The sequence below is a fragment of the Arachis hypogaea genome, chromosome 16 (genome assembly GCF_003086295.3).
Source record: "Arachis hypogaea cultivar Tifrunner chromosome 16, arahy.Tifrunner.gnm2.J5K5, whole genome shotgun sequence".
In the NCBI taxonomy this organism is placed as follows: domain Eukaryota; kingdom Viridiplantae; phylum Streptophyta; class Magnoliopsida; order Fabales; family Fabaceae; genus Arachis; species Arachis hypogaea.
In genome coordinates this window covers 40,991,510-41,014,833 of record NC_092051.1, presented here as the reverse complement: position 1 = coordinate 41,014,833, position 23,324 = coordinate 40,991,510, and the positions used below count along the sequence as shown (strand labels likewise).

Here is a 23,324-nt window from a genome sequence, read left to right as displayed (position 1 = left end):
ATATACTGAAAAGATACTAAGATTTGAACATGCGTTACATTTTTTGTTTTTGATGTGACATTGATTTGTATTTTGCACTCCATTAATCAACATCTTGAATATAATGTTCAGCCTCTAACAAAAAAAACTGACTAATTGTATGATGAATCTTGTCTTTAGTCCATCAACAAGAAGGAAAAAAAACCTAAATCCATACACGGTGGTCCAACACCGCGTTGCACCGCGCCACCCACCACCATCCATAACTCAGAATCGTCCTTGCCACCCATTACTGTCCGTCGTTCAGAGATCGTAATAAAAAATAAACATTCGAAACGTAACAAAAATAAATATCCAAAACCTAAAAAAAAAAATTGATCATTGATTTGAGTATCGGTGATAGTGCTACTATACCTGGCAGCAGGGGCAAATTTAGAGGAGGGCCAGTAGGGGTCATTGCCTCCCAAAAAATTTTGAAACTTTTATATATTATATGATGACATTGATTTTTAAAATTTTATTGTTAGTCTAGTGGCTAATTAAAATAATTTTTGTCTCATGACCTGGGTTGAAATCTCAATTGTTATATTTTGAACATTAATAATATATTATATTTTCTTAAACCAACCATTTTAATCAATAAATTTTTTTTAATTATTCTTTCTATTTTTTATTATTTTTATTAACCATTTGTTTTTATTATATTTTTTTTATTGTTCCATTTATCTTTTGAATTTTTTTCCCTTAACTTTTAAATCTATATCATCGTATAGAAAATACTTTAATTTTTATAACAAATTCTAATGAAATAATAAAAAAGTATATACATAAAAATTAAATTCTTTCAATATTTATTTATTTTCTCATGATATTAAAATAATTTAAATAAATTATATATTAGTATAAATATTTTACATATTTTATTTACCAATTCATTTTAAATACATATGTAAAAAATATCAAAATAAATTTATCTATATTATTCATGTTACATTTTTTATAATAATAATAATAATAATAATAATAATAATAATAATAATAATAATAATAAAAAAGAAAGATAAAAATTAGAATTTTAGTTATTATGAATGATATCAAATATAAAATTATTATTTTTTAGTAAAATTTTTTATTAAAAATAATAATAAAAAATAATATTATTGATTATATAAATATTTAATTTTTGGTCCCTCTTCAAAAAATTTTTGAATAATCCGCCCCTGCCTACAGTGGCGGAACTTGGAGAAATTTTGGGGGTTAAAAAATTTGAACATAAAAACTATATAATAATATTTATATTAAAATAAAATTTATAAATATAATTACTTTTACGTTTATTACTAATATAACAATAAATAAATAACTATATAGACAGATATTATAAAATAATTTAAAATTATAAAATAAATAATTATATAAATAAAAGAAATTAATTTTATTACAACTAATTTCAATATTAAAATTATAAAACCTAATTGATAATAAGAATAATAAATAATAATAAAAATAAAATTTTAATTTGTATAAAAATAAGTCAATAAAGCTTTTAATTTGTAAAGTCCATTAAAGCTCAAATTTAAGATATTATTGTAAAATAAATAAGTATATAAATAAAAGAAATTAATTTGACTACAACTAATTCTAATATTAAAATTATAAAATTTTATTGATAATGAAAATAATAAATAATAATGAGAATGAGATTTTAATTTGTATGAATAAGTCAATAAAATCTTTAATTTATAAAAGTTGATTAAAATTCAAATTTAAAATATTAACAATTAACATTAAAAATAATTGAATAAATATAAAAAGTGAAAATTGATCCCACAAATTTATATTAATATTACTAATTCTTTTATAAAAACCTTGAGCGAGGAAGTCGTGGCCCCTTCGTTTGCACTAAGCTCCGTTCCTGCCTGCCTGGCAGCATCCGCTGGACCCATATATATTTTCTATAGATGTTCTATACTTGATCAGTTTGATCAGAACATGATGAAAAACCTTGGTACAAAATCTATATATGCTACTTTTGTTTTCTTCCTTCAGTTATTACCTATATAATTATTCATTGTTTTATTAATTTGATTATTTTTCTATATGATTTTTACCACGAATAACTATCAGTACGACCTTGAAATACTTTCAACCCGTCGTCGCTTGTTTTCCATGAATTTAGAGAATAATTATTTTTGTATATGATTATTGTTGCTGAAGTTTTGGATGTCAATAATCCAGTTTTAATTAGTGATTTTGTGGATTTTAAACATGTGTGCAAGTAGAAAAGATTTGTTCAACTATTGGAGGATGTGTTTAAACCACCCCACTCTTATTAAAAACTCTCATAAGAGAAATAGGAGTCAAAAGTTTATTGTATGGTCGTCACAGTTTTAGGAAGAGTTTTGTATTTTCTTAACACTACAAGTGTGCATGATATATATATGAATGAAAGTAAGGAGCTTCAGGATCTATGGTAGGAACTCAAAACTTTTGGATAATTATGGCGGTATGAATCGCCATTATACTTAATAATAACATTTTTCTAAAACTATCGTAATCCAGAGTGTTATTTTAGTTATTGCGGCAGTTTTTGTCATGTTTAATATGATAGTTTAAATCACCCTTTTAATTAGATAAAACAATAACTTTTTTTATTGATTAAAATAGCGGTCTAAAACTGTCGTATTTTACAGTATGTAATAGCATTTTTCTTTATTTAAAATGAAAGTTTTATTTAAATAAAATAATAATTTGTGTTTTTAAAATGTCAGTTTTTAACCGCCGCTTTATGCCTTTTAAAATGGCAGTTTTAACTACCAATTTTACTTGATTATAATAATAGTTTTTTTCTATTTTAAAATTGTTTTGACCATATTAAAACATTTTTTTGTTTAAAGTGGCATTTTAGAAATTTAAATATAAACCAAAAGTACCATAAACCAAACATCATATTATTTTTAATTCATACATAATCATTGAAAATCAGACGTCATAACTAGTAAACAAAATGTCAAACATAACATGGTTTTTTTATTATACATATCTAATCATATGGTCCTTAATATATAATATTTTATCAGGTGAGATCATGGTTCTTTGTTGCTCGCTCTAGAAGACCTATTTCTCAATTTTTTTAGCGATGGAATCTCGTCTCTTGATTTAATCTCTACAACAAAAGAATAATCTGTGAGCATAATAAAAAGTATAAATTTTACTTATTTATAATAATACATACTAATATTAGTGATACGGCCGTTACAAATTCGATGTCATAATTCGGCATTATATACAATAACTCGGCATTATGCACCATAACTCGACACTTTACGTTATAACTCAGCGTTATACGTTACAATCAGACTCAACGGACTACATCCTAGAATAAAAACGTTCAACCAGACATTATCACTTATTAAAACCTATTAACTGCTCGTCAATTCAAATGATCAATAGAAACATAATCGAACTATTTTATCTCACCTATAAAGGTATGATATTTTATCTTCAAACAATACACTGAATTCACAGTACTAACTTAAGCATCGAAGTGCCTTTTGCAGGTACACTCCCCATTTGCTCATACTCTCTGTGACGTGACACCCCTCTGGACGAGAAGCTCGAACAATCCCAACTCACAGCTCAGCGCTGAAGGCCAAAGCTCGGCGTTAAAGGCTAAAGCTCGGTGTCAACTCCTGTAGCCGAAGTTACGTCCAGGTTGTTCACCCAAGAACAATTGGCGCCCACCGTTGGGCCTCGAAATAAACACCCTTCTTTCTATAGGCCCCATTTTCTTCCAGTGGTTTCAAACTTACCTACACCTTTGTAAACAAAGGTCATATAATAGCTAGTGATATTTGCATACTAGGCACTCACTGGAAGAGAGACTCCCATGGAAGACCAAAATAACTAAGGAGAGGAGACCTCATCCTTGAGGCAAAAGGATGGTTTAAACTTGTAAGGAGGTCAATCATCCCCACCTCAAACATGTCCGAACTCATCATAAAGAGGGCCATCGTGATACATTGTATCATGAAAGGTAGAGAAATTGATGTGCCCACCACCATTGCCGAAAGTATACAAGACATAGTTGAGAGCACGAAGGAAGGAGCAAGACTAGGCAATCCTATCACCATTTACCTCTTTTGTGAAAAAGCCGGGGTCGTGTTTGAGGATGCTGACACCACTTGGGTTCCTATGGCCAATAGGATTAGGACGGAGAAGATCTCAAGTATTCATCAAAAAAGGAAGGCTCAAAAGAAGAGAAGAGCACAAAGATAAGAGGAGGAGCACATGCCCGAAGCCATGGAGCAAGCACAAGCACCCTTTGACATGTCCCAAATCCAACATGCAATTGATGGCATATCAAGACAATACGCAGAAGCTCAAGAGCTACAGAAGAACTTTCAATTGCAAATGATGGACCAATAGAGGGAGTTGCACATGTAACTAATAGAGCAGCAAAAAGAGCAATATGGCCACCTTAATGAGTCCATCAACCAGGTGGCTCAAAAGCAAACACAGCACGAAAAGCGCATGCAAGAGCTCAACCAACAACAAATTGCTCACATGAAGGCATTCAACGAGTACAAAGTCCTCAAGGAAGCAAGGCATAGGAATCGACTTGAGTATGATGTGAGAACTCAAGCCAAGACCAACTATCTATGCTACTCAATACCCTCCTTGAATCCAAAAATCAAGCCGGTTGAGCAAATTTATGGTGAGCTCGAAGTGCATGAAGTACAAAGGGTGAATAGTTATGAAGTAACAGTGAGAAAGAAGATAGAGGATGCTGAATTTTGGAAGAGGCTAGTGGAAACACAGAAGGAGAAAGGAGGTGCAAGCAACTAAAAAGAGGATAACTCGCAAGAAGAAGATCAAGAAGGAGAAAAGAGAAAGAAAAATAGAAAGCAAGTAGAGGCCACCAATAAAGGCAAAGAATGAAAGGTGGTGAAGTTCTCTCTTTTTCTTTAGAATTCAATAAGGATATACATGTATGGAATAGAACATGTCTCCAATTCATGAGTCATTTTATTTTGAGTGTTTGCATATTGTTTGTCTTTATGTTTTCTGGTTTGTTTACTAGTTGTTGCACTTGAATCATTGCACCGTATCTTGATTGTACGCTTGATTTCCCAAGTTTCAATAAGAAAAAAAATGTTATGAAAAGCAAGAGTAAGGTCCAACTTTGTGAAGGAAGAATAAAATCCTAGGATGTGGTGGTACATGCTTAACTCATAAAATAGTTCATGAATAAGGTTGAAGGGGAGCATGATTCTTTAGATATGAGCTTGATATGCATTTTGGGAGACTTGGTAAATAAAAGATCCTTGAAAAAGAAAGAAAGTGAAAAAGAGAAAGAAGCAAAAGGAAACAACTAATAAAGCTAGGCATCAATAGCTTGAAATTTTGGATATATGTCTGTGATGCTCTTGTACAAAGACAAGGTTGGATGACTAAATTCTAAGGGGTGCTTCATCACTTGGTAACTTGGGTTAACTAACTTGGGATTGCCAACTGAAAGTCCACAATCAAGAGCTACTTTGTGACAAAGCATTAAGTAACCCAAAGAGGTGCTGGACACTAATGTCCAAAGAATGAATGCAAGCCAAATGCCTGTGGTGTATATGTGTTAAGGAGAGGCTTGAGCAAGTATGTCCTTAGGGGTGCTTCAACACCTAGCATCTTGAACCAACTGGTTCGGGAATGTTGACTAAAAGCTTACTATAAAGAGTTACCTTAACACATAGCACTTAGCCTCAATAAAGTAATAAGCTTCCCTCAAAAGAAAAGAAAACAAGAAAGCTCAAACCAAGGATCACATAATAATGAGTCTCATAGAATGCAACAAAGTTAATATCCAAGAGAGTGTTATAACCTAGAGGCCAAAAAGAAAAACCATTAAGGAGGTGATGCATGAAAAACTCCATGAGCCAGGATTGAAAGTTATCTCAATAAGGACTTTATGCTTCTTTGTACTTTCATTACTTTTCCTATATTTCATTCCTTGCTTGGGGACAAGTAAGATCTAAGTTTGGTGTTGTGATACCAGGGCATCTTGGCTAGTTTTACAAGCTATTTTAGTTAGTTTAGAACTAAATTTAGTACATTTCTTAGGTAATAAGCAAGCATTTGTACTTAATATCCTTGCATGCATCCATGCATCAAAAGTGTGGTGAATTCATGAGAATTTGAGAGCATATAATGCATGATTTAGTTGAGTTAATTAAGTGATTTTTATGGCCTTTAAAAGAAGGTTTTTGCATGGCTATGAACTTCAAACTTTGATGCACCTTCTTTGGTTTGTGACAGGAGAAGCAGAGGCAGAGACATTGAGCCCTAGAGAAGCAAGAATGTAAGCTCATTCAAGGAGCAAACAGCATCCAAACTGGTACTCTCTAGCAAGCTTACAGGAGAGCGCCAGCCTCAACACTTAACCTCAGCAATTGGCGCTCTTCGCCAAAACCAACCATGCCAGTACCAACCTTGTCAAGACCCTTGTCAAGCACCATCCCAACCTTGTCATGACACCACCCAAACTTCAACACCACACCACACCAACCTCGCCAAGGCCATTACCACACCACACTCCAACCTTGTCACAACCACATTGCCTTACCTCTAACCCACACTTTCTATTGGCGCTCCCCAGCAAGATTACTGGAGAGCGCCAATCACCCTTACACCTCTTAACATCCCACGCTCATTTCTGGCGCTCCCCAGCAAGTTTGCTAGAGAGCGCCACTTTCATTCATGACCCCTTGTAAACCCTGAGTAATTAGTAAATAACTAACTAATAAAGTAATTATTAATCAAAGTGATTAGAAAATAGGATTTGATAGTTTAATGTGATAAAAAAATTTAAACGAGAATTTGACACTAATTTCAAAGAATTTGGCCTAAGATTGGGCCGAATGGGCCAAATCGATTGAACCGGGCCCAAAAATGGCCCAAGCCCAACAAGTCAGCCCATTCATTAAGAGAAGTAAACCCTCTTATCCTCCTTCATCCAATAAAACACTGAAAGCATGCTCATGGTGAGGGAGGAAAGAAACATAACCCTAACGTCACTATCAATCCACCGTAACTTCTTGCTCCGAGCTCCAATCGCCGCACCGTTTGCGGCCACGCAATCACCACGTCGAGATCTATGATTCCATCAGATCAATTTCTTTGATAAGTCACTCTAACACTCTAGCCTCTCTACCCCTCCAATTTTCAAAAATTAGTGAGAATCCATGTTGAGAATTTGTGATTTTGGTTCTCTAGGTTCAAGCTTAGCTTGAGGAACTTGTGGGCCTTTGCTCAATCAAGATATATGTAAGGTGAGGATTCTCAAATTTTGCAAATTCTAGTTTATATGAGTTTGGGTATTGAATTTGGGTGTGCATAATTATTTTAGTTTTACCCGTTTTTCAGGGCTCCTAGTTAAATATCTCTTATATATATATATATATATATACTTTTAGAGGTCATAATATCTTGCTATCTCAGTCTTATGACTTAAGTATAAGATTAAGTGTGGTAGGGTGTTACACCCCTCATACCTACACTCTCTACTAGCGCTCTCCAGCAAGCTTGCTGGAGAGCGCCACTCCCTCACACCCCACCATAAACTCACCACACACCTTGTCAACCTCACCTCATCCTTCTTGCCACAAGCCTTGACACCCTCACCATACTCTCCACTAGCGCTCTCCAGCAAGCTTGTTGGAGAGCGCCACTCACCAAATGCCTTGCCCCTTAACCCACTCTTTCTCCAACGCTCTCCAACAAGCTTGCTGGAGAGCACCACCTTCATACACCTACATCTCCCCTAGACCACGCTCTTCAACAGCGTTCTCCAGCAAACTTGCTAGAGAGCGCCACTTCCCCATACACCCACCATACTTGACATGACTTGACTCCTTGTCACAAGCAACAACCAAAGGCCACGCTCTCCATCTCAAGCTCCCTCAAGAGCGCCAAGGCAAGCACACCAAGCTCAGTGTCACGCTCATTTTGGGCGCTCTCCTGCAAACTTGCTGGAGAGCGCCAATCATCAACAAAGGGGAGATAGTGTCACGCTCTCAAGGGACGCTCTTGAGCAAACTTAGCACTCTCCTGAAAGTGCCAATGCTCGCTTACCACGCTCGCACCCAAGCTCTCCAGAGAGCATCTTTGATGAACAATTTAAGGGAGGAAATGAAGCCTAGTGCCATGCTCTCAAGTAGCGCTCTCCAGCAAGCTTGTTGAAGAACACCAATCCTCATGCACACAGCGCTCTCTGGGTGACGCTCTTAAGCAAGCGTAGCTCTCTCCTGGAGGTGTCAATGCTCGCCCCCAGTGCTCGTGCCCAAGCTAAAAAACGAGCGTCTTCGATGAGTAATCCAAGAAGAAATTTGGACTTGTGCATACGCACAACCCATCAAGCGTACGCACAATGGTGAAAATTGCAAGGGTGCGTACGCACAGCCCCTGGTGCACACGCACAATAAGTAGCGCTCACTTTTCATGCTCGTCACCAAGCGTCAGATCCAAGCACCAAAATGGGAAAGTCCAAAAGGCCCAAGTACAAGAAGTGAAGACTTTGGGGGAAAGCATTATAAATAGATGAAGTTTTGAACTTCAAAAGGAGGAGGGGAGTAGAAATTACATGACTACACTTTTCATTTACTTGCTTGTACTTAGCATCGTTTTAATTTGATTGCAATTTTACTTTTTATGCTCTTTCAATTTCTTTCAAGTTCTCATAGAGCGATGATCAACTAAACCACCACTTCATTAGGGGAAGGAGCTCTGTTGTAATTTCAATGAATTAATACAATTCTTCTTCTTCTCAATCCGCTTGTTGTTATCTAAGGGAAAGCTTTTGTGCTTCATAGATCCAATCACTACTGAGAAGGGGGTTGGATCTACTTGAATCTCTATGTGAGCCTTGAGAAAGGGATCATAGAATTTAGTTTGAGACTTCTCTCTCACAACTCTTTTGATCAAACTATTCTTAGTTGGTACATGATATATAACCTCTTTGAATTGAGATCTTGAGGGTTGTGTGGCTTATGGATTAGAAATTGAGCTTCACCTCTTCTCATGAACAATTAGATCAAGAGATTGGCGATTGATTGTGTTAAGAGAAATTGAGTTTCTAAGAAATTGGAATTCAATTATTTACAATCTGTCATAGATCTACTTCATATAATTCAGAAGAAAATTGAGATCCATTGATTCATGAAGGGTCATAACATCTCCGATCCCTAATGAATCTCACCCATTATATTTCTTCACTTCAATTCTTTTGCATTTCTAGTTTCCTTAAATTCCCAATACCCAAAATCCCTTTACATTCATGCAATTTATATTTCATGGTCATTTATCTTTCCGCATTTAGTTTCTTGCAATTTAAGTTTTCGTTCTTTACTTTCAGAAATTTACTTTCAGCTTTTACTTTCAATCATTTAAATTCGTTGCCCTTTATTTTCATGTCATTTACTTCTTTGTTACTTCAATCACACAAAATTATCAAATATTAGTTAACTAAAAGAATCATTTAACTAAAGTTGCTTGATCCATCAATCTCTATGGGATCGACCTCACTCAAAGTGAGTTATTACTTGACTGCGACCTGGTATACTTGCTGGTGGAATTTATGTGACGTAAATTCTAGTCATCAAGTTCTACAAGATAGCAAAAAAGGCTTCCACCCAAGCACGGCTAGCATTTTTTGACCTTTTCCATAGAACGAATCATTCATTGTTAAAGTAGTCTGTAAGAAGCAGAAAGATAAAGCATCTCCAAAACCTTAACTGATTTTTTATTATCGTTTCTTTATCAATTCTTTATTGTTTTCTTTATTTTTTTTGTTTATGCGCATTTAACAACAACCATTATCTTTCTATTTGCCTGAATAAGATCTGCAGGATAACCAATGCTTGCTCAATCCAATAATCCTCGTGAAATCGACCCTCACTCACCTGAGGTATTACTTGGACGACCCAGTGCACTTGCCGGTGAAGTTGTGCGAGTACAATTTCGCGCACCAAAAACCTATATTAAGCATTGCCTTGAGATGAAATATTTAGAGTCCAAAGAGGCTCTGGGCACTTATGTCTGGATATTTGAAAATATTTTTCTAGTTATGTACTTGTGGTGTTGATTGCTCAAAGAGAGGCTTGTTTGATTAAATTTGAGGGGTGCTTTATCATCCAATAATTTGAGCTAACTGGCTCAGAATTATCAATTGAAAACCTATATTAAGTGTTGTTTTGAGACAAAACACTTAGAGTAAAAAATTTCAATTGTTCTCCCGAGTTAAAAAGAAAAAAATTAATTTTTTTGAAAAGTAAGCTACTTTCAAGGTCATAAAATTATAAATGGATTCCCATAATATAACTCAGATTAGTGTTTTTGAATATTCTTAATTATAAGTATGCAAGATTTATGAAGATAGCAAAAGTCCACATGTGATCATAGAGATTATTATAAACCCCACCTTTAGTTTAATATCTGAATTGGACTTCAATTAATAAACTCTTTAATTCTTATCACTATGATAACCTTTGTTTAAGTTTAGTGTTGTGATGCCTTCGCATCTTTAGTGATTTTTACATATCTTTTTTAACTAGTTTTTTATATTTAATTTGAAGTTTTCTTATTTTAAATGAAGTTTTCACAGCTAATCATATATTTGGAGTCGTTTTAAAATTATTGTGCATTCATGATTATTCTTTAAAGAAATAAGGAGAAGAGAAGCAAATAAGGAAGGCACAAGTTAAGCTCCCAGAAAAATGGGCACCAAACGCCCAAGATTTGTCAAAATGGATGTCCAGTGCCCAAGAAACCAAAGCTCAATGCCCAAAGGGGCACCTAGCGCCTTCGACAAAACCAACAAGGCTAGCGCCTGACTTGGGAATGTCGTGCCCAGTTCCAGAAGTTCCATTAAGATGGGCACCCAGGGTCCCATGCTTAGCACGCAACTTTGAAGACCGCTCACCTCCCAGAAATCCAAAAATACATTGGCGTCCAGCACCAAATGCCTAAGTTCAGCGCCTAGCGCATCAAGTCAGGGCCTATCCTCCAAGTTCAGCGCCTGACCCAAAATTCTCTTCTAGGAAGTTTTAATTCGACCCATACTCTCTAGATTTTAATGATTAGTTATTGTTAACTTTTTTTAGAAAGATAAGATTCAATTTTGGTTTAAATTAAAATTGTTGTTTTAGTTATCTTATCCTTCGAAAGATAAGATTATATTTGTTTTGAATTTGAATTTTAGGATAGAACTTAGGATATAAATAAGGAAGAGATAATTCATAGATAATGGAGGATCATCGATTTTAGTTTATTTTTCTGTTTATCATGAGTCACTAATCCTCTTTTGTTAGGGTTAGGAGTTTTTTTTTTATTTTCATGGATTGGTAATTTGATTGTTTATTTTATTTCGATTAATGCATTGATACTTTTTTCAAGAATTGAATTTCGTTCTTCATCTATATGGTTAAAAGTATTGAAAAATATTTTAATTCTGTTTTGAATCTTTTTATTCTCTTGGGAAAGTTAATATCATGATTAGTTTGAAAATCTTTCTCATAATTTTTCAAACTAACTAGGGATAGCTTTTGAAAAGTTGTGTGACGTTAAATCGAAATATGCTTAACCTCTTTTTCTTAATTAATTAACCAAAGAATTGAAGATTAAATAAGATAAAGAGAAATTCAACTAACAAAGAATTGGAGTTTTATTATATATGATTTATTATGAAATTATCTTGCATGAATCAAAGTAAATAAATATGAACGTTAACTTTTCTAAAAATTAAACATCTCCAAAATCTTAACATCTTATTCTACTATTTATTTTTTTAATCATTTCATAAGCATTTATTCACATCAAATACTCTATTTTATTATTAGTATTTCACATCCTTTCTTTTGCAAAAATTCGATTGATTTAATTAGAATATTTAATTAGAAGTTATTTATTCAGTTTTTTAATTCTCATAGAAACAATATGTACTTCTTGTGATATTATTTGAAGTGATTTGATGTACTGGGTATGTCTAAGATGAGCATAACAATTATTTGTTTATTAGATGTGCCACATTTATATAGATCATTAGATTTAATTAGATGAAAATCAAAGGCTAATATGGAAGAAGAGCATTAACGGACTCTAATAAATACAGAATATCCTAGTACATAAATAAATGCTTTAAATGACAATACTTTAATACGCAATACTTTAAATGGCAACAGAATCTTTTATTCTTAAATAATTAAATATAAATCATATAAATACAAAAATATGAATATTTTTTATTCAATAAGATTAATTATTATATAATAAATTTTTATAATATTAAAAAATTATATTAAAATAAAATTTTAAACTGTAACATAAAAATATAAAATAATTAAAATTTTATTTTATATTAATTGGCAAATAATTAGATTATTATATTCAAAAATTTATTAATTAACTAATTTTTTTAAAGATATTATTATATAAAATAATTTTCATCAAAATATTTTAAAAATATAATTTATTTAAAATATTATATATAATACATAAAAATATTAACCTTTTCATTTTTTTTAATTTTTTTTAGAAAAACAGAATAAAAATAATATAATTCTAAATAAATGCCTATCACATTATATATTTACTTATATTAGTAAGACCTAAACTAATCAAACTTACATAATTAAAAATATAAAATATATAAATACAAAAAAAATAAATACTTAGGTGTGTGTGGTTGGGGGAATTATAGAACATTCCCAGGAATTTTAAGATGGGAATATGAAATTCCTATGTGTGGTTCAAAGTTACAAAAAAACATTCCAAGGTAACTTTTATTCCTTGGAATTGAATTACCACTCATTCAATTTCCATCTCCCCCTGGTTATCTTTCATTCCAATAGGAATGGAATGTAAATAATGAAACAAAAAGAATAAATTATCCCTATTATTTAATACTATATTTCACTTCTTCTTCATTTTTTCCTGAAGAACTAAACCCTAGCAGAGCAGTTTTTTTCCCAAATCAGTGAGCTTCACCAACGCCACCGCCACCGGAGCCGGCACCGGCACCGGCACCGCCGTTACTCTAAACAGAAGATTCGTCTCCTTATCTTCTCCGATTCATGTACGCACTGCTTTTCTCTGTGAATTTTCTTCGAATCTCATATTAAGGTTTGAGTTTTTTCCAAAATCAGTGGAGGCTTCACCAACGCCACCGCCATCGGAGCTACAACGGCACCACCGTTACCCTAAACGGAAGACTGGTTTCCTTCTCTTCTTCAAGTTCATATTCGCATTGCTTATCTCTGCGAATTCTCTTTGAATCTCTCATTAAGGATTGGGTTCTTTTTATGCTTTCTACATCATATTACACTAATTTTTTATAATAGACTGCTAATTTGATTAGTTATTTTTTATTTTGCTTGATTTTTTATACGCTGTTTGTGATTATGTTGCATGCAAACAACATGTTTGATGATTTGCCTCAATAAAGAGTTTAAGCTTTTGACATATTTTTACCTGCTTAATTTGGCTTGCAATGCACTACTATGCTTGCATTACTATTGCTCTGCTTCTTTATCCTGTTTTCTTGATGAATTTTACATACTAGTAACAATGTAAAGTTGTTTTGGTGGCAATCTAATTTTCAGCTACTGGATCTGTGGGATCTAGTTTTGCAGTTTTAAAATGTATTTTGGTGTGCATGTTCTAGTATACTTATATGTTCTGGTGATATTTGTTACAGTTTCGTATGATAGTGCAAGTTTGTTCAATTATTCGATCTGCATGTTTACAGATTTTGGCATATAACAAGAAGCCCTTTAAGTTTTTCTCCGATGCTTCTTCAATTTATTTATTTTATTTTACTTGTTTGTTGATATATTTTAGATTGTTTGAAAATTAAATTAGCCAACTTATTTAGTGGAACAAGGATCAGTTGTAATTGTATTTGTTGAGAATTGATATTTCCATACTGCTATTACTAAATTTGATATGTGATCACCGGTTCTTTTCTTTCTTATTAACAACAATTCGGGAGTGGAATGACTCTTGTATGATTCCTATGTGCAGTTAATGTTTTGATTCAAGTGATTTGAATAAAGTCTTGAATTAAATTGAAGGATGACTAGGTGAACGAGCATTAGTGCATTACCATTAATGTGCATGTAAAATTCTCTAAACCACAATGAACTTTGATTTATTTTTTCTTGATTTGATAAATCTGAATGTTAGTTTATATATAAAAAAATGAATTCAAAAAGGAAAAATATAAATTTTGGTACTACAATCAATTTCAATGCATTAATCTTTTAGTTGATTGACTTTGGATAAAAAAAATGTAAGGTGATTCTCTTATAGTTATACTCTTCATTAAGTGAAGTCTTGAAAGGGTACAAGAGTAAATAGATTAACCGACAAGTTCATTGATCCCCCCCCCCCTTTTTTTGTTTGAAGTTTCTGTTTTTCTGAAATAGGTGTCTCCCATGATTTCTCACTTCATAGGTCAATGCTTTTGTGTCATTGAAATGTCTCCATTTAGTAATAATGTGTCTCTGTCTCTCTATGTTTGTGTCATTGAAATGTTTGTGTGTGTGCATTTTTAAGTAATGTTTGTTTTTCTTACTTTGCTTTTAGTAATTCATTTGCTTTGGTTTTAGTTCTTGATTGTCACTGTTAAAAGTGCTTCTGAATTTGAGTGGTTGGTCATTTTTTGAACTCTGTCATTTGTTCAGAGAAACGAGATTGGGTTGGTTAGAGGCAAATACAGTGAATCTACACCAGTGTATCAGCTTCACTGATTCGTAAGTGTTCAGATCTGAACCACAATACATTATTCCTAATATACTTCGAGATTTAATTCCATGATATCAATTTTGATCTGAGGCACCCGCTTTTTCTTTCACTATTTTGTTTTTCCCCCTTTTTTTTCACACCTTCGGAATAGGAAGCTCTATTTTTTAATCTATTTAGCAATGCATATTTTGCGTTATTGGATTTTTAAAAATTGAAACTAGCATTCTACTTGTGTGAAGAATTGAAGTTCAAGTTTTTTCTTTTTTTTTTTCATTTATTATTTCTCTGCTTGAATTATAATTATTTCTTTGAGGTATTGTGTGTGAAAAATCCATGTTTAAGCTTGCAAATGCAGTATTTCTTTCTATTCGCAATGATGACAAATAGACAGGGACATCAACACTCGAAGGAGAGTGATGACTTAGTCTAAAATGGGAATCTCTCTGATGCGTTCATATAAAATCTACAATTTGTTATTATATTTTTCGTATTAGCCATTTGTTTCATTTAGGGATTAAGCATTTTGATTTTTTATTGCATCCTTTGTAGCTATCAGTGTATTACTCATTTTCTTATGGATATGGTTATGGCAATGTGTGTTTATTTATTTTGTTCCCTAATGTGTTAATTTTCTGTTAATTTTTCATTTGTCAATGAACCTGATGTTAAAATCTATTTTGTTTTTCAACATATGTATGTTATTATTTTTACTCTATTGAAGAACCCATCGTTTTAACTTTTAAATCAATTTTCAAATTATACTTGGCCTTTGCTTAATGCAGACACCTTACTAGTGGTTTGGCCAATGATGTATTCTATTGCACGTATTATCAAATATATGTATCTGATGAAATCTTAAATTGTCACTACCTCTGAGGCCATCTATCTTGTATAGTTAAATCTTTTTACTGGTCTTTGTTATTTGCACGTGTTGTTAGCTCACTCCTGCTTACATTTCTCTGATTTTTTCTTCCTTGGTGAAGTCATTGTTGTTTTCTCTAACCATGTTGGAGATCATTTTGGTGTCTGGTTTCTTCTGAGCATTTTAGTGCCAAGGATGATTAGCAAAAGAACCATGGATGGAGTTGCTATTCAATGTGATATAAGCCTGATGATTGTAACTAAGAACGGAGATTTGAAGATTGCTTTTGTTGAAGTCTGACCACAGTTGGGCTCCAAAAGAATCTTATGAAATAAACCAATCTATGTTGGGGTAGATGGAGAGATTAACTTGTACAAGAAATATGAAACCAATGAAGGAAAAGACATCACGCTCAATAATTGAAATAATTTTTCTATGTGTGAGGTTGTAATATTAATTTTATTTTGTTGATGTGTTTGTGTTCTTGTATAAGAGTTGTGCATTTATGCTTATTAGTGCTAGTAATTTTTTACTTTTGAGACTTCTTTGTAACTTTTATTTGCATAATAGTAATGCTTTTTTAGTAAATTTAATTGTGATAATGTTAATTTTAATTAAAGATATTTGTTATTAGGGGTATTTTAGTAAATTTAAAAAGATTAGAATCGATAATAATTTTAATTAAACATATTGTTATTAAGTGAAATTTAGAATCAATAATAACTTAACTAAAGATATTTGATATTGGGATATTTTAGTAAATTTAAAAAAATTATAATCAATAATGGAATATTTTAGTAAATTTTAAAAAAATTAGAATCAATAATAATTTTAGTTAAATATATTTGATATAGGGGTATTTAAGTAAATTTTAAAAAATTTAGAATCAATAATAATTTTAGTTAAACATATTTGATATTGGGGGTATTTAAGTAAATTTAAAAAAAAGAATCAATAATAATTTTATTTGAACATATTTGATATTAAAGGTATTTTAGTAAATTTAAAAAAATTAGAACTAATAAACAATTTAACTAAAGATATTTGATATTAGCGGTATTTTAGTAAATTTTAAAAAAAATTAGAATCAATAATAATTTTAGCTAAACATATTTATTATTAGAGGTATTTTAATAAATTTATTATTAGAGATATTTTTAAATTAAAAAAAATAATGTAAAAAATAATAATATTTAATTTTAGTCATTAATATTTTAATTTAAATGAGTAAAGGTAATTTTGACATATTACATAATATGACCAAAAAATTTAAACTCAACCAAATAAAAATTTAGTCAAAGATTATTACATAACATTCCAAGACAATAAAATTTATAACCAAACATAGATATCTTATATTTCAAATAATCTTATTTCTAGACATTATATTCCTAAAAATGACATTCCTAATAATAAAATCTAATCTTTGAACCACACACCCTATATGAAATCGTATTCTAAATCCTCATTCGGAAGAATGAACATGCCAAGTATGGGTTGAATAGGTTTTGATATTATGTTAAATATATAATATTTTAAGTTTAAAAAGTAATATAAAAAATTATAATATTTATAAATATCGTAAAAACTATATCTATCTTTGATAAATATAAAACTTGTAAATTATAACATGTATTGATATGCGCTTTGTTAGTAAATATTAACGATTGATAGATTAAGGATTAAAGTGACTTATAAAACACAATGTCACGAACTAAATTAATATTTTGTAAAATTTTAAATACTAAATTGACCGACGTTTATTACTTACATAAATTATATGAACCATGCAAAATGAGCATCATTAACCCTGAGTTTTATATTAGGCTCTTTTACTGAAATATTATAATTTTAAAAATTATTTATTAAATTGTTACTCTTTTATTATATAGGATATGATTAAACGAGAACCTAAGAAGTAATTTGACTATCATTAAATCAGGGTATTTCTTATTATGTTTAACATTTAAAAAAAATTAAATATAACAAAAAGTAATTTGTTCTATTAGTAGTGAAATTGTTTATTATCCCTCAAGTTTATTATTTGAATCTCATTCTATGCAGAATTTTAATAAATAGACACAAACTCACACGTTGATGTCACGTAAAAATTATACATAAAATAAAATATAATCAAAATAAAATTCTGAATTTTTTCTCGATCAAATTAAATAAACCAAGTTTCCGTAGCTAAAAAATAGTTATTATTGTAACACTGTGCTAACATTTTCTTATCTTTTTGACGTGTGCCAAGATATTAATATTGTCTATAAACAAACCCATCAAAATTAAATTAATAATATCTCTATTTGTGCAATGTGCAACAAGTTGTCCATATGATGATCGAGATAAACTAGCGCGTACTTATGAAATCAAAATCACGTAACTTTCCTCCCCCTCTCCCTCCCCCCTCTTCTTTTTTCTTGAAATAAATAAATAAATAAAAATAAAAATATGCAACTATCTAATTTGAGTTTTTAAGTTTCCACAACAACACATCTTAAATTAATAGATAAAATATTATAACCTATTTTTTAGTTAATAATTACTCAATATTTTTTTTATATTTTTCTTTTTCTCTTTACAATAATGATTTAAATTCCTAAGTTTCCTTCATCCTGAATTATTTTAGCAGATCACTTATTTAAGAAAAAAAGTTTGTTTAATAACAAAATTCTTTTAAAAAATAAAAGGATCCTATTAAAAAACAACAAAAAAAAATACACATAAAAAATTCAAAAACTATACGTTCAAAATTCATGCTATCCGTGGATTTTGATTGATATATCATATATTATATAAAAATACTACGAAAACAAGTTATTTTTATAATAAAATATAATAATTAATATTTTTCTTTTTATACGTTTTTTTTAATTGATTTTTATTGTGCTAATAAGCAATTGGACTAACTTTATTAAATTTATCTACCAAAATAAGGATAATTTACTGAATTAAATAAACTGGCCTTCAAAATTACCACAATACACCAATTGAAAAGTAGATATCGAAATACATTTTTTCTGTAAACTATGTAAATCGCGATAGGAGTATCGCGGTTTACAAATGCACGTAATCCGCTACAAGGGTGTCGCGGATTACGTTGGAGGAAAATCATCACATAAACCGCGGTAGGGGTGTCGCAGTTTATGTGTGTTTTGTAGACGTGCATAAACCACTACATGGGTCTAGCGGTTTATGCTTTAGTGTGGACTTAGTTCATTTTTCATGGAGGTTGAGTTTTTGGATAAAAGATTGGTTTGCAATTTTTATGTATGGCGCAACATAGGTTGGTGCTTTGATTTAATTGAAATTAGTCTCTTGAATTCATAGAGTTACAAACAAAATTAGAACACCTTAACTCAAGATAAATCACAACTACATAGAGAATCACTAAGAATAACAACGTCACTGTGAAACGAACAGCAAGTACAACTTTACTTAACAGTACAACTAAAATAGGACAAGAACACAAATAAGAAAAGAAAAATGAAAGCTAATCATGACGACCTAATGACACCTATGCCTTGAAACTGATGGGGCGGATCCTCGCTGAGGGCAAGTCCTGCGAGTGTGTCCTGTCTGTCTGCATAGCCCACATCGCTTCGGCCGACTAGTATCGGCCTCATCCATGGTGTTACGGATTTTTGTTGACCTCGATAGCCCTTCTCTGGCACGTCTCATGTTAGGATCAGAAACGATAGTAGGACCGACGTACGGTGGCCACAGACCCTTTGGAATAGGGGGCAAAAACCTCATTCGGTATACGCTGAACACCTTACCCATGGTATAAACCTCATGAACGTGCGTAGCCTAGTCTAACCGGGACTGAGCACAGCATGCAATCGCATGGCAGCACGGGTAATGGAGAGCTTGAAAGTACCCGCAGTCACAAGTGCGATCTCTGAGAAAAACCCGATACGTCCCAAGCGAGAAGTTACCGCTAGGAGTCGTCTCAGCCACGGTATACTCAGACTGATGTCTGTCAAATAGAGTAACCGTGAAGCACCTCGCATCTTTCAAGTTGCGCTCTATTGCCTTGACCAGTGTCTGGAAAAACCGTTGGCCTGATCCCAACTGCGCTTCTGCTGTCTGCCCTCGGATGACAAAAAGCTCGCTAACCTCCCATATGTGGATTTGACAAGTGTAGTAACCGGCAGATTTCGTGTCCCCTTCAGTATAGAGTTAACACACTCGGATATGTTCGTCGTCATGTGGCCGAACCGTCTGCCTCCATCCTGGTGTTGGGTCCACTTATCGTACTCCAGTCGGTTGGCCCAATCACACATGGCCGGATTCTCAGTCCTCATAATATCAAACCGGTAGTCAAACTCAGCTTCAGTCTTGGCATATTCCGCATTCACGAGCATCCGTCTTGCATCTTGACCCTTGAAACTGAGAGCGAAATTAGCTGCAACGTGTCGAATGCAATACGCTCGATATGCATGAGGCGGTTTCCAACCATTGTCTAGTGCCTCCAGTGTAGCCTTAATACCGTTGTGTTTATCAGAGATCACCAGAATTCCTTCCTGTGGGGTCACATGTTGACGCAAGTGGGATAAGAAAAAAGTCCACGACTCAGCATTCTCCCCCTCAACAAGTGCAAAGTCGGAATAGAACTGTGAACTGCCGACCTCGTAGTCCAACCAGAACCACCTGGCGTTGAGCCTCGCCAGGTGGTACAAACCAGCCCTCTCCAGATAGGGTACGATCCTGTCATGCAGAGGCATGTTCTACTACCTTCAGACACTATAAATACACCTAGTCGGCTGGAGCATGTGACAGAAGAAACCAAACATATAAAAAATTCAACACTAATTTAAAGTAATCTAACACAAAAAATACAATATTAAAGTTTAAGTAGGTAACATACCGTTCCTAATCACAAAATTTAATAAAAGGCATAAACGATTCAAGACCTTAATCTAAATTAATTAAATACTAAATAAATATTTTATGATTTAAAATAATAATTTAAATCTAAATTTAAAAACCTAAATCATAATCATTGGAAAAATATTATATGAAATACATTAAGTAAAAATAATCAAACTAACCTCTTCGTTATGCTGCCAGCAACGTGCGCAACGCCATTGAGCCTCTAAAGACTGCGTGCCTCCGCCATAGTCCCGGCCCGATGTCAACTCAACCAACCCACACTTTTCTGTCTTTTTCTCTCTCTAAAAAAACTCTCCTTCTCTCTCTAAAAAACTTTACAACCACCACAAATGTAATCCGCGAGACTCTTAAAGCGAATTTATACTAACGCATAAACCGCTATACCCCTGTCGCGGTTTATGCACACTCGTCATTCACACATAAACCGTGACACCCCTGTCGCGGATTATTATACTTATTTTTTCTAGAACGTAATCCACAACATCCCTGTAGCGGATTACGTGTATTGGTAAACCACGGGACCCCTATCGCGGTTTATATAGATTATGAAAAAAATGCATTTTAGTATGCGTTTTGCATTTTATGTAATCTGGTAATATTGGATCCCAATTTATTTATTATAGTAAATTGCCCCAAAATAACTTGGTCATATAATATTATCGTTATTCATAACGATTAAAATAAACTTTGTAATATAAACTTGATCTAGCGACGGATCCAGAAAGTTTTGAAAGTGGGGGCAAAATATATATAACATAATAATAATTTAGGTTTAATTAATATGTGTCTTAAAGACACATGATAAATTTACTATTAGTAGAAAATTTTAAATTTTTTTATTTGATAACTGCAAAATAAATACATTAAAAATTTAATTTTTTTGTATTTTCAACAAAAATGTTCTCAATTTGTAATCTTAATATGTGCCTTTAGAATACAAGATAAATAAATTCTAATAATTTTTATAATAAAAATATTATATTACATAAAAATCAGCTATAAAATTATTCATTAACCATTATGTATTTGTGTATAAATATATTTATTATTTAATTTATTTTTAATATGTATTTTATATTTTAATATGTATTCTATACAGATAGTTATTTTTTATATACATATAGCATAATTATTGTTATAATTATATTTTATTATTATAAAATATGATTAGTCTTCAAAATATATAATTTATAAATTAAAATACTAAAATAATAATTTAAATAATAATATATAATTTATAATTCTATTTTTTAGATTTCATATTTTTTTAAAAAAATGAGTAATTTTTTTAACAATACAATCGAAATGCCTCTATATATATATCACCAAACAATTATTAGAAATTCACTTCTCAAACAATCAAAAGCCAACTCTCAGTGATATCTATAGTTGGAAAAATTTTGTCAATTAATATAGTTGCTACAGAAAAAATTAAAACTAATTTTAAAAAAAGATAAATAATATCTTTTGAGTTCATTTTTAAGAAAAAATACCAATCTTATTTAAATTGAGAATTGATCATTCTAATAAATATCTAATATGAAATTCTTAAACTGACTATTAAGTACCAAAAATTGAGTAAAAAATTATTGTGGGGTCAAATTCAGTAATTTAACGGGACAAATAAATATTATTATCATATACTACTCAAAAAATTTTCAAATTGTAGTGGGGGCGCTTACCCCCCACTACATAATATAAAGATCCGTCCCTGACTTGATCCATCAGGCATGTACTTGCATTATTGTGAATCTAAATCCTTTGAACTAAGTGATTAATTCAGTATTCTGTAAGTAAGTACTGATGATTTGAGTCTTATTTTGTGAAGGTAGCATCCCGTTAACGTTAACCTGCCGAATTAGGAGATACCATGAATTAAAAAATAAAAATCTCTTAAATTTAATAAAAAAATATTTAGAAGATAATAAAAATTAATTTAAAATAATCTAAATTTTTTTATTTAGTATTTATTTATTAATTGTCGCTAAAATAAATAGGTAAATTTAAATGTAAGAAATATATAATTATAGATTTACATATATAAAATTATAGATATTAAATTAAATAAAGTAATTTTGTATTATTATCTCCGGAAGATTACTCAAACTTAATTATAATTTGCTAATTATCTAAGCATTAAATTGTTGAAAGAAGGATACATGCATTGATGATGGATGATGAGGAGAGACTTAAATTCTGCATTAATAGGTTGATAATGAATCCTAAATTAGAATAACATTTTCCATGATTTCCCCATGCAGCTATATATATCCATGTCTTGATCAACTTTAGCAATTAGCATACATATAAGTATATAACCAATGCCCTTCCAAGCCAAATGCTACATTATTATAATTAAAGCTTCAATTCATTCGATCATCTGCATAGCATTCCATCTAATAATAATTCAACTCTTATCCCGATATAACAGATTTTTGAACCCTTCAATCTCAGAAAAAAAATGTCTCAGCTGTGGAAACTAGTCTGTGTGCTGGTTGTTATTGTAGTAGCCATCAGTGTCCCTTTAAGCGATGCTTCTCGCACAGTCCTAGAAGATTATTATCAACTTCCTTCTACACCTCACGACGATGATTACGATTATTACTCTCCTTCTCCATCTCCTAGTTCATACGAAGAAGATGATGAATTTGTGTATAATGATGACAATGATTATTATTATTCTCCTGCGCCTGCGCCTTCTACTTCCTATCAAGATGAACTTTACGACGATTATTATTACTCCCCTGCCCCATCTCCTTCATACATAGACGATGACCATGGCGATTATGATTAT

The 23,324-nt window shown here is 31.7% G+C and overlaps 2 non-coding genes across 2 annotated transcripts; both read left to right on the top strand.

Annotated features, from left to right (window-relative positions):
* Nucleotides 1–15,136: 15,136 nt before the first annotated feature.
* LOC112762056 (small nucleolar RNA R44/J54/Z268 family) lies at nucleotides 15,137–15,222 on the top strand. The gene has a single exon (XR_003182415.1). It is a non-coding gene; the product is annotated as a small nucleolar RNA R44/J54/Z268 family (small nucleolar RNA).
* A 347-nt stretch (nucleotides 15,223–15,569) lies between these two features.
* LOC112762088 (small nucleolar RNA snoR122) lies at nucleotides 15,570–15,649 on the top strand. The gene has a single exon (XR_003182444.1). It is a non-coding gene; the product is annotated as a small nucleolar RNA snoR122 (small nucleolar RNA).
* The last annotated feature ends 7,675 nt before the right edge of the window (nucleotides 15,650–23,324 follow it).